At 49.9% G+C, this 12,092-nt stretch overlaps 1 long non-coding RNA gene across 1 annotated transcript in view; it reads right to left on the bottom strand.

The window, feature by feature from the left end:
* The window catches only part of LOC120391504, a 38,980-nt gene that overhangs the window by 13,810 nt on the left and 13,078 nt on the right, over window positions 1-12,092 (bottom strand). Inside the window, exon 2 of the long non-coding RNA XR_005591363.1 lies at window positions 4,389-4,496. This is a non-coding gene — a long non-coding RNA (uncharacterized LOC120391504). The remainder of the gene's footprint in view (window positions 1-4,388; window positions 4,497-12,092) is intronic.

Consider the following 12,092-nt stretch of genomic DNA (forward strand, 5'->3'; position numbering starts at 1 on the left):
CCCCACACAATCCCCTGCCCCTCTCCTTGCAGTCGTGGGTTAGAATGGAGCTCCAGTTCTCAGCACTCAGCAGCCTCCTGTTTCCCTTCCCAGCCCCTGCCTTGCAATTCCTTTTATTTGTGAACATTTAGAATCATAGAAGATTAGGGTTGGAAGAGACCTCAGGACGTCATCTACAGGGGCGGCTCCAGGCCCCAGCACGCCAAGCACGTGCTTGGGGCGGCATGCTGCGGGGGGCGCTCTGCCGGTCACCGGGAGGGCAGCAGGCGGCTCCGGTGGACCTCCCGCAGGCGTGCCTGCGGAGGGTCCGCTGGTCCCGCGGCTCCAGTGGACTGCGGGAGGTCCACCAAAGCCGCAGGTCCAGCGGACCGCGGAACCAGTGGACCCTCCGCAGGCATGCCTGCGGGAGGTCCACCGGATCTGCCTGCCACCCTCCCGGCGACCAGCAGAGCGTCCCCTGCGGCATGCCGCCGTGCTTGGGGCGGCGAAATGTCAAGAGCCGCCCCGATCATCTAGTCCAACCCTCTGCTCAAAGCAGGACCAACCCCAACTAAATCATCTCAGACAGGCCTTTGTCAAGCCAGGCCTTAGAAACCTCAAAGGACGGAGATTCTACCACCTCCCTAGGGAACCCATTCCAGTGCTTCACCATCCTCCTAGTGAAAAAGTGTTTCCTAATATCCAACCTAGACCTCCTCCACTGCAACGTGAGACCATTGCTTCTTGTTCTGTCATCTGCCACCACTGAGAACAGCCTCACTCCATCCTCTTTGGAACCCCCTTTCAGGTAGTTGAAAGCAGCTATCAAATCCCCCCTCACTCTTCTCTTTTGCAGACTAAACAAGCCCAGTTCCTTCAGCCTCTCCTCATAAGTCATGTCCCCGACCCACCTGGTCATTTTCGTTGCCCTCCGCTGGACTCTCTCCAATTTGTCTACATCCCTTCTACAGTGGGAGCACCAAAACTAGATGCAATATTCCAGATGTGGCCTCACCAGTGCCGAATAGAGGGGAATAATCACTTCCCTCAATCTGCTGGCAATGCTCCTACTAACGCAGCCCAATATGCTGTTAGCCTTCTTGGCAACAAGGGCACACTGCTGACTCATATCCAGCTTCTCATCCACTGTAATCCCCAGGTCTTTTTCTGCAGAACTGCTGCTTAGCCAGTTGGTCCCCAGCTTGTAGCGGTGCATGGGATTCTTTCATGCTAACTGCAAGACTCTACACTTGTGCTTGTTGAACCTCATCAGATTTCTTTTGGCCCAGTTCTCCAATTTGTCTAGGTCACTCTGGACCCTATCCCTACCCTCCAGCGTATCTACCTCTCCCCTCAGCTTAGTGTCATTTGCGAACTTGCTGAGAGTGCAATCCGACCCATCATCCAGATCCTTAATAAAGATGTTGAACAAAACCGGCACCAGGACCGATCCCTGGGGCACTCCACTTGATACCAGCTGCCAATGAGACATTGAGCTGTTGGTCACTACCTGTTGAGCCCGACAATGTATCTAGCTTTCTATCCACCTTATAGTCCATTCATAAGGTTTGAATGGAAGGTGTGAGCCTTTCCATTTGACTTCTTTCCTTCTCAGTTTTCCCAGCAATCGCTCTCATGTGCTCAAACAAAGATGGAGAGCAGCAACTGCTGCTGCTGGATGTCATCCTAAGACCCTGCAGCAGCTTCTGATGGTGGGGCACCAGAGCCAGTGGTGATGGTGGGACCGGTACTAATCATGCAGGGATCTAGTGAGGCAGAGTGGCCTCCCACTGAGCCAGAGGAGGGACGATCGCTAACGTACGACAAGGGAGGTTTGAGTTGTACTGTGTTAATTCCTACAATGATGGCCAGGGATTTTCGTTACTGTGCTGCAGCAAAGCTGCTGCCTAGATGTTCTGCTGCCTCCAGCCATGTCTCTCCCAGCTTTGCTTTCTTTCTCCTCGAAACGAAAAGCATCTGCAAGGAGGATTCTTCATTTCTTTCCATTTTTATAAATATATCAGAAAAACCTGCAGTGATTAAAAATGAGAGAAATGAAAAGAATTGCCTTCTCCTGTGCGTCTCCTTTGCGTGCTGCTGTGACAGTAGTTACTTCTGTTTTGCAAAGTCTCTGTAGCAAGTTTCACTCGAAGGCCAGCAGGCCTATTGTGCAGGCTTTGGCTCCACTGTCTTGCCACCAGTTTGTAGTGGTTCGACTCAGAGCCCAGCCGGCCTACTGGGTAGGCAGTGGCATGACAGTTTTTCTACCCCAAAGTCCTGACAATCAGTGGGCCCAAGGTCAAGTGGCAGCCTGTCATTCCCCAGCCCAGGGCCCAAGGGAGAAAGGGATGGAGTGCCTCGGTCACCTTTTCCTGGCATACACGACCAGCCTTCCCTGGCCCACTTCCTCCTATCCCTTCTCCCCTCCCACCCCTGTTCTCTTTGGCTTGGGGAGTGGTCGCAGCCCCTATCCCTCCCAGCAGGGAGTTCCCAACCAGTACCAATGGCTCAGTGGGTCAAATAAGTACTCCCCAGCTCTCTTCCCAATGTTCAGTTATCCTCCTTCAGCATAGGGTGGGGAAGGGAAAAGGGTAAAGTCCCTGCCCTCCGGGTTGGGGTCTTACCCACAGTTCAGACCTTTCTTCTTTGGGTCACTTTGTCAGAAGCTGCAAACTGGCTTCCTCTCTTTGGACAGCCTCTCCTTGATGCGGCTTCCTCTGCCCCCACGTAACCGTGAGTCCCCTTTTGTGCAGATGCTCCATTTGGTACATGCTTCACAACTGCAGAGTGGTGGGGCCCTCTTGGCCCAGTGCTGCTCCTTCCCTCCCGTAGGGTATGTCAGTGTCTACACTTCAAACACTACAGCAGCATGGGAGTGCTTCAGTGCCAACCCTACCTATGCTAACAGGAGGGGCTCTCCTACCAGCGCAGTAGGTGAGCCACTTCCCCGCGAGCTGGTAGCCAGGGCAACAGAAGAATTCTGCTGTTGATCTAGCACTGTCTACACCAGGAGTTAGGCTGGCAGAGCTACGTCTCTGAGGTGTGGATTTTTACACCCCTGAGAGACGCAGCTATGCTACTGTAAGTTCCCCCTGCAGACCAGCCCTGAGTTTCTGTGTGGGGTCTGTAAACCCCATCACAATCTCCAAGACAAAAACATCCTTTTTGAGATTTGCGAGTCCTATAGGTGGCACCGGTAAAAGGAATTTCTTAAAAACCTCTTCATCTAAATCGTTCATTCCAGAGACCAGTGGGCTACATTTCTGCATTAAACCAGAGCCATTAAGCAGCACCTATGGAACTACAGTGCCACAGACGCTAAATGGGGGAATCTCAAGCTTTGCAGTAAATGCCATTTCTTTGGAAAATACTACGAAGGGTCCCTTGCAGATAAAAGCTAAATATGATTTAAACACAGAGCTTAAAGGAGTTCTTTCAAAACACAGCCAGAGCTGGAAATCATGAGAGTGATGTCATATGCCAAGGGAGGTGTGGGTGGAGGGGGAAGATGACATCACTTCCTGTCTGATCTTCTAACACCACAGTAAATGAAAAAGAGATTGATTTAAAGCATGTCTCTTGCTGTCAGGACTTACAGAAATGTGCTGTCTGGGGCGCCTGAGGGACAAAGTTATGCGGAACAGCTGCATTCCTGACATAAGACATTTATTATGGCATCATTTTAAGGGGCAATGAACATGAGGAATCGGGGGGGAAATGGCTAGGTGGTTTGGGCTTAGCTGAAAGCTAAGGCTAATGGCTAGGTGGTTTGGGGGAGAGATAGCTCAGTGGTTTGAGCATTGGACTGCTAAACCCAGGGTTGTGAGTTTAATCCTTGAGGGGGCCATTTGGGGGAACTGGAGTAAAAATCCAGGGATTGGTCCTGCTTTGAGTAGGTGGTTGGACTAGATGACCTCCTGAGGTCCCTTCCAACCCTAATATTCTATGAAAGCCTGCTGAATTGTTGGCAGGGCCAGGTAGAGGGCAGCAGATGAACTGACAACAGATCTCTGTAACAATAAGACCCTGTGCCATAGTGTGACAGTCCATTCCATACCAAAACAATGTTAAGCACTTTAAAAAGTCAGAAATGCCAAAGCTAACATTGCACATAAAACCTTAACTTTGTCCCCTTGTGAGCAATAGAATTGCATGTATAACTGATTTTTCAGTTCACTTGCATAGCTGAAAAACCAAAAGTAAAAAAAAACCCACCACCACAAAACCCAACAAGATCATTTAGACCCAAACCAAAACCAACATTTTTCAGAATTATTAGCAAATCAAAAAAGTTGGAATTTTGTTTTTGCTGAATGATTGATCTTGAACATTTTAAACTCTTTTTAAATAGGAGCAAAAGAAATGAAGGGCTGGAGTCACAAAGGGACAGGTGCCCCTAGAGAACTCACCAGGGATGGGGTGGCCCAGGTTTCAATGGTGTCTCTGGAGCAGGGACTGGAATTCAGCTTTGCCTGGTCCTAAGGCAATGGTCCTTAATCACCAGGCTGCAGGCTATCCTGGAGAGCGAGAGAGCGAGAGAGTAAAAAGAACAGGAGCACTTGTGGCACCTTAGAGACTAACACATTTATTTGAGCATAAACCCACTTCATATTCACTGTTTACACTGGCGCTTTGCAGCGCTGTAACTTGCTGTGCTCAGGGGGGTGTTTAAAGCGCCAGTGTAGCCAAGGCCTCAGGGACCTTTCCAGGTGAAGTGGCTCATTAACACCCCTGTAGTCATGGGACAAAAAGGGGAGAAGTGGGTTACAGATTGTTCTAATAAGCCACAAATCCAGTGTCTCTGTTCAGTCCTTGATGCTTAGTGATGAATTTAAGCTCCCAGGCTTGTCTTTGGAAGGTGTACACACAATGCAATAGCCCCTCACAGCAGCACACCTCAATGGCCACCCGTACAAAGTAACACAAATCATCCAACACAAAATACAAACATATCAACACAACTACCCACACAACATCACAACCAGCATACACAATAACCCCAAATATTTATAGGCCCTCATGGCAGCACTCCCGCTCATTCACCATCCACACAAATCAAGTTTTCCAGCATAACACAACCCACACACAACAACCACAAACATCCCTCTGAAGCCTAGAATGTCTGAGTCAGTGTGAAGCAATGTAAGAGATCACTATACAATACTTTGCTACTTAAACTGGAGTTACTCAAAACAGCTCAGTTTAAACACAGCACTGGGTTGGTTCTGATTAAAACTAACACTCTCTAACACAACAAAAACACTAACTCAGGAACCTATCCTTGCAACAAAGCTCATTGCCAACTCTGTCCACATATCTATTCAGGGGACACCATCATAGGACCTAATCACATCAGCCATACCATCAGGGGCTTGTTCACCTGCACATCTACCAATGTGATATGTGGCCCCTCTGCCATGTACATTGGCCAAACCAGACAGTCTCTATGCAAAAGAATAAATGGACACAAATCAAACGTCAAGAATTATAACATTCAAAAACCAGTTGGAGAACACTTCAGTCTCCCTGGCCGCTCGATTACAGACCTAAAAGTCACAATATTACAACAAAAAAACTTCAAAAACAGACTCCAATGAGAGACTGCTGAATTGGAATTAATTTGCAAATTGGACACCATCAAACTAGGCTTGAATAAAGACTGGGAGTGGATGGGTCATTACACAAAGTAAAACTATTTCTCCATGTTTATTTCCACCCCCTACGGTTCCTCACACTTTCTTGTCAACGGCTGGAAATGGGCCATTTTGATTACCACTACAAAAAGTTGTTTTTCTCTCCTGCTGGTAATAGCTCACCTTAACTGAGCACTCTCCTTAGAGTGTGTATGGTAACAGCCATTGCTTCACAGGGCCGCCCAGAGGATTCAGGGGGCCTGGGGCAAAGCAATTTTGGGGGCTCCTTCCATAAAAAAATTGCAATACTATAGCATACTGTATTCTCGTGGGGGCCCCTGTGGAGCCTGGTGCAAATTGCCTCACTTGCCCCCCCCCCACCCCCCCAGGCGGCCCTGGGGAAAATAAACCTTATGCATCACGGCACAAACCCAGTTTTGAGAAACCTTGTAAAGAAGGTATCACTGGTTCTCAGCATCAGCTAGTGCTAAAAGGCACTAAAGCTCATTAAAAGGGTTGGAAAAATATTTTCCTTCAAAACTTTTTCTGGATTGAAAACTAGGAGTTTTTAAAAAGCAGAAAAAAAATCACAGGCAATGTCTGCTTTCCTTCAAAATTTGTTGTGGTTTTTTTTTAATTGAAAAGCTGAAATTAGTCTGCCAAAACCTGAATATGGTTTGAGGTTTCAGAAGTGTGTGGCCAAATATTTGCTGCTTGCTGTGTTTGATTGTTTAAAGAAACAATAAAAAAATTCTGCTTAAAAAAAATCCAAAATTTTTGAACCACTGATTAAAATGGATATGTGCTAACTCCTTATGCTAAACTATCTGTTCCACCTTGTATTTAGCTGGGACTCTCTGAAAAAGTAGCTCTGGGTAGCTGGAACATTTTTCTCTCTCCCAACAGACATTGACCCAGTAAAAGGTATGACCTCCCCCACTTTGTCATCGCAGCCATACTGTGTAAGCAGGGGCTGAATGAATGCTCCCCTGACAGCCAGCTGGGAGGGGAAGAGACTATGGGTGTGTTTATGTAAATACCGTTTGCTCCTGCTCTGTTTATAGATACTGCTTTGGCTGGTGTTGGGTACAAATGACCTTAGTACTGAATGCAGGGGTAGTGAAATATACTGCCCCCTCTCTGCCCCCATTCCACCCCTTCCCCCAAGCTCCCGCCCCGCTTCTTTCTGGCTTCCGCCCCCTTCCCCGAGCGACGCCGGCAGCCGGCAGGGCGGGATGGCTGGGACTGGGTCACTCACTGCTAACCCCTCAGGCCGCCCTGCACCTCACATCCCCCTGAAGCCTCCCAAAGCGTGGAAAGCCCAAACATTGGCAGAGCTGGGTCCACGTTCCTAAATATTGGTGGAACACAGGCCCCATGGTCCCATATAACTCGCTGCCTATGGCTCGAATGTCAGAGCCCTGTGAAAGTGAGAGGCGGGTGGGCGGGCAGGCGGGCAGGCAGCTGCACATCCTTAAGGGTCTGCCCTAGACTGGTTTAACCTGTTCCTCCCCCTTGTTCAAAAAACAGAGCGAAATAGGCTTCATTAGGAGCCTCTTTTGTTATTGTAATTGCTGAATCAGAACTGAAACCAGGTGTGGCAGGCCTGTGTTTCCTGCACAGAGCTAACATCACTAAGAGACTGGCTGGCAGGAGCTTGGACAGTGGAGCGAGTATGGTGGCGTTTACCCTCCCGCTCATTCACACAGATGTACCTGTGCACTCTGGGTCTGTGCTGACCAGGCACAGCAACTGTGCGTGGGGGGGGTGGGGGGGCACTACAGGAACTTGGGTGTTGGAGTCAAGAACCTGAAGCAAAGGACACTGCCCAGTGCACTCTGGGGAGCGTGTCTTGCTCATGCTGAATACCGCTTGTGCTGTTTTCTCAGATTAATGCTAGGTTACTTTTATTAAAGAAACCCTTTCTACCTGTGCTTGCGAGGGGGGAAGAATTGCCTCTTAGAGGCACACAGAGGGTAGAGTGAAATTTTCCCAGGTTACTGGGTGGGGGCTCGAGCCGGTTCTGTGTTATATTGTTGAAAAGAAACTCCCTAAATATTGAACCCGGCCCTTCTTGCTGCCTGCTCCAACTGGCAGAAGGGTTACACCGTACAAAATGAAGCAGCAGGACCCAGAACACTAGCACTGGGGAGCAGCCTCCCCCTCTCCCTTCCTCCCCCTCTCCCTGCCTGTGGTATGAGAGCCTCTGCTTCCCAGGCGTGCGAGCCCTCCAGGGCCTCAGGTCAGCGTCCTAGCAGCAGGAAGCGCTGAAGCACCATTATCTGGCAGGCCAGCACAGCAGGTTTGCAGTTGTTGACAAACTTTTTGATAAAACAAACAATTTGCAGTTCCAATTTAATTTTTTTTTTGCCCTGCCTTGTACTAGTGGAACCTCAGGCACAGTATGGACATGTGTGGGCTCTGGAGAGTCTGTGTGAGTGCAGCCTCTACCCCTGCCCCCTCCTGGTACCCCTGGCAGGCCACACACTCCTCTCTCTCTCTGTTGCATCTGCAGCATGTGCCATTGCCACAGGGATTGTGGGAAAGCAAAGGGGCCATGTGTCTAGCAGTGACATGGCAGCAGGGTGCTAATGGTTATAGAAAGAGCTAGGCTCTGGGTTGGCAGTACCACCAAAGATTTCCCCACCCCTCCCATCCCCCCAAGCCTTGGGGGTTCTCCTGAGCTAACACCCCTGCCACATTGCTGCTCCTTCCCCGGGAGCCCCAAGCACCCCAGGAGTTTGGCGTTTGTTCTGGGGCAGGCACAGTCCCAGGAAGGAAAACTGCAAGTAAGGAAACACTTGCTGTTTAGAACCGGCAGGTAAGAAAATCCAGTGGAGACGTTCCCAAATCACAGCGCCCCTTGTAAGAGTGGAGCTGGAGCATGCAGGGTTCTCTGGACAGGGAGGGCTCAGGTCCAGAGGGGCCTTGCTGGAATGACATTTGTTGGGATCATTTTCTTAGCTCTTCAAATACACCAGCTGTTTCAGTGACCTTGGGGAGATGCCAGGAAACGCACTCACCCTGCCACCCAGTCTTGTGTCTCCCTCCCATTCTCACCCCCTGTTGTTGGGTTGTTGCAGGGATCTGGGCTGCTGGGAGGGACTGTCCATGCCAACAATCACTCTCAGGTACTCGGCTTGGCAGTGGAAGACATGCTTTTTCCGCATTCTCCTCTTTTCTTTCCAATCCTGACCTGCACAGACCACCTACCACTTCGCTCCTCACGCCACCTCCGCTAGGCCGGAGCCTTTTCTGAGCACAGCCTGAGCCAAGTGCAAAGGCATAGCAGCCATGTGCCAAATGCCCTTGCAATTTTTCCTTCCCCTCCCCTGCCAGTTCCCTTGTTCTGCATTTAAGTGGGAATGATACATTCATTTTGTCTCCGACCCTGAACATTCTTAATCAGATGCAAGCCAAGCTGCTTGCCAGACCCTCTCAGGCCAGAATCCAGAATGCACGTGCTTCTTTCAGAGCAGATGCTCCTCCTTTGCATTTCCTACAACTGTAGGTAGGGATAGATGACCCGGGTCAGATGAACCAGGCCCTGGTCACACCTGACCCCACTCTCTTTGCGGTCGGATGATGAACGATAACCCCTTAGGTAGACTTTTTAAAACAATGAAAAATTATCCGGCAGAATTTATTGCTACAAGGTAGCATAGAGGCCCAGAGCTGGGTAGGATTCACAGTGGGATTGACCAGCTGCCAAGGGAGATGGCATGGCCATGAGTCATCCCCCTTGTAGGGCAGACAACTCATTTGTTTGAGCCTTGATTAATGAGACCAGTTGCCCAACTGTGCTGATCTGGGCAATCGGTCTGCATGACGTATGAGTCCAGGTGGGTGTGATTAAATCGTTACTATCAAACTGTGCTAACAAGGACTATGTCAAGTCCCTCCCAGACCAGGTACAATGGAGGGTCAATGGCTGCCTATTCAGCTGGCAGCCCCTTGGAATCATGGGTTAGCTCAAGCCGAGGAGAACCCAGCAGGATTTCTGACCATCTTCTCCAGGTGACATGTTCCTGCTCCGTCTCATTCCCGAAAAAGGTGGAAATGCAGACAGTCCTGAAGGACTCACTCAGCAAGTCCCCTCCTGCATCTGCACCTGCATCTGCACTGGCGGAAGGAGCAGCAGTGCACTTCTCAGAGGGCGGCCTCTTTATCTAGTCTGAGTTCCCACATTCGATTCCACTGGCCAGAGCCGTAACTAGGGATTTTTGTGCCCGAGGCAAGGGACGAGGCGGCACGTCTGGCTCTTTGGCGGCGGGTTCCTCTCGGAGGGAAGGACCTGCCGCCGAATTGCCGCCGTTCTTCAGCGGCAGGTCCTTCCCTCCGAGAGGAACTGAGGGACCCGCCGCCGAATTTCTGCCAAAGAGCAGGATGTGCCGCCCCTCTCCCTTGCTGACGACCGGCTGCAATTAGGCGGAAGGTCCCTCAGTCCCTCTCAGAGGGAAGGACTTGCCGCCGAATTGCTGCTGAAGGAGAAATTTTCTGTGCCCCTCACCTTCCACACCCGAGGCAAGTGCCTCACTCGCCTTGCCCTCGTTACGGCACTGCCACTGGCTCACAGACGGCAGCACAAAGCAGCACACTGCCTAGTGGCACAGCTCACAGCAGCATCTTTCACTGCTCTCACTGCTTTTGCTGTGAGCCCTGCAGAGTAGCCAGTCTCAGGACATGGTGGAAACAGACAGACAGCTCATACTTTTCAAGGGGCACAGAACATTCCTGGTGAAGTTTTAATGCCCGCCCCCAATGCCAGAAGAAGTAACTTTATCTGTTGGGTCACAACACTGAGGAGGACATTGGCATTTCCGTTTCCTCAGCCCAGCCTCACTTCTGGCCAGGAAAACAATCTGGGATTTATTTATTTGTAAGAGTCACGTCAATCTCTGGGGCCTATGAGTGGCGAGAGGCCCGCCCAGGGCTAGCGCCCCCCGCACACGGGAGAGCGGAAGGCTGCCCCGTCCCCAGAGCTCAGGCACTGGCTGGATGGTCTGTGGTCCAGGCTGAGTTCTTTGCCCTGTGCTGAAATGGGCTGCACCATTCTCTTGGCCTACAGGCAGATTCAGTCACAGTTTTCCTTGTTAACAATGATTATGGGCCAGCCCCTAGAGAGAGAAAGGAGGACAATGGGCCTGCTTCTCAGCTGTACAGGGCTTCTGGCAGCAGAGAGGGATTGGGCAGGCCCATGCACTGCCCCAGAAGGCCATCCTCTCTCCACCCCCGCCACACTGTCTCTGCCCCACAGGCAGGAGCAGAGTAGCTGAGAATCAGACCCAATATTTTCTTTCTATAAAGGACAAGCAGAGAAATGCCTTCATTGCAGCATATGACCAATCCGCTGGCTCAGTCTTTGGGAGCCCGGTGGAGTCTGCACGCTGCAGTTTATTTATTGGGGGAATGAATGCTGCCGCTTGAGATAAAGACTGTCATGGATCAAAGGCCAGTCTGCCTCGGTTTGTTTGTCACCGTGATCAGCTGAAAAAAATCTGACCCACGCAGCTTAGAAAACGAGCCGTTCAAACCCCAGCAAGCGAGACATTCAGTGAGGGCACTTTGGAAGATCAGGCCACTGATCCAGGTACCCAACTTTCATCCCTGTACTTCGGCCTTAACAAGTCCTCTGAATATTGCTGACTATGTCAAGAAATCAGATGTCCAGGAGAGTAGCTGCCAGGATCACACCTCTTCATTCCTTTGAAGTTGTTACAGTTCCTTTTCTCCAGCCTTTCAGGCCCCTCCCACCTGGCTAGGGTTATTTTTAGAAATAAACATCAGTGAGAAAGTGCATCTGCTAGCTAATGCCCTCACTCCTCTAGAGTGGGGCTCAGTAGGACAGTAGGTTCTTATTTTCTAAGTCATAGAATCATAGCATCTCAGGGTTGGAAGGGACCTCAGGAGGTCATCTAGTCCAACCCCCTGCTCAAGTCCCCTTTCAATTGCTCTGTATTAATAGTGCTTTTACAGGGCCCCCATCCTTACTAATCATTCAAACTTCTTTTCTGTAGTTTGCTTTTTTAAAACAGATTTTAAAAAGGCTTTGACAATTTAAGTCATTTTTGGAGTCCTGTGAAATTTCATTCTCTTTTTCATTTATTAATGGAGCTGGGGTCTCTGGCACTTCCTTTTCCCCTGATATGTTTGCCGCCAGGCTGACAGAATTAAATCACTCTTCTTGTCTGCTGTTCTTGTGTTTTCCCTACAAGCCTCAACTGACTATGTGTTCTGCCTGCCACAAAATAAGGGCTTATCTAAACGGGGGTTTTAAACCAGATCAAATCAAGTTAATCTGGTTTGAAAATGCTTGCATGCACATGACAGAATCCACCATTGTGTACTAATTCCACATTTACACCAAGCACTGGAGTCCTCTTGCAAAATGGACCAGATTTAGCCTGTTGTTCATGTGGACGCAATTGCTGCTCTCCACTTTTTGCATGCTTACAACAGCTATCCCACAGTGATTTGCGG

The sequence above is a fragment of the Mauremys reevesii genome, linkage group 26 (genome assembly GCF_016161935.1).
Source record: "Mauremys reevesii isolate NIE-2019 linkage group 26, ASM1616193v1, whole genome shotgun sequence".
In the NCBI taxonomy this organism is placed as follows: Eukaryota; Metazoa; Chordata; order Testudines; family Geoemydidae; genus Mauremys; species Mauremys reevesii.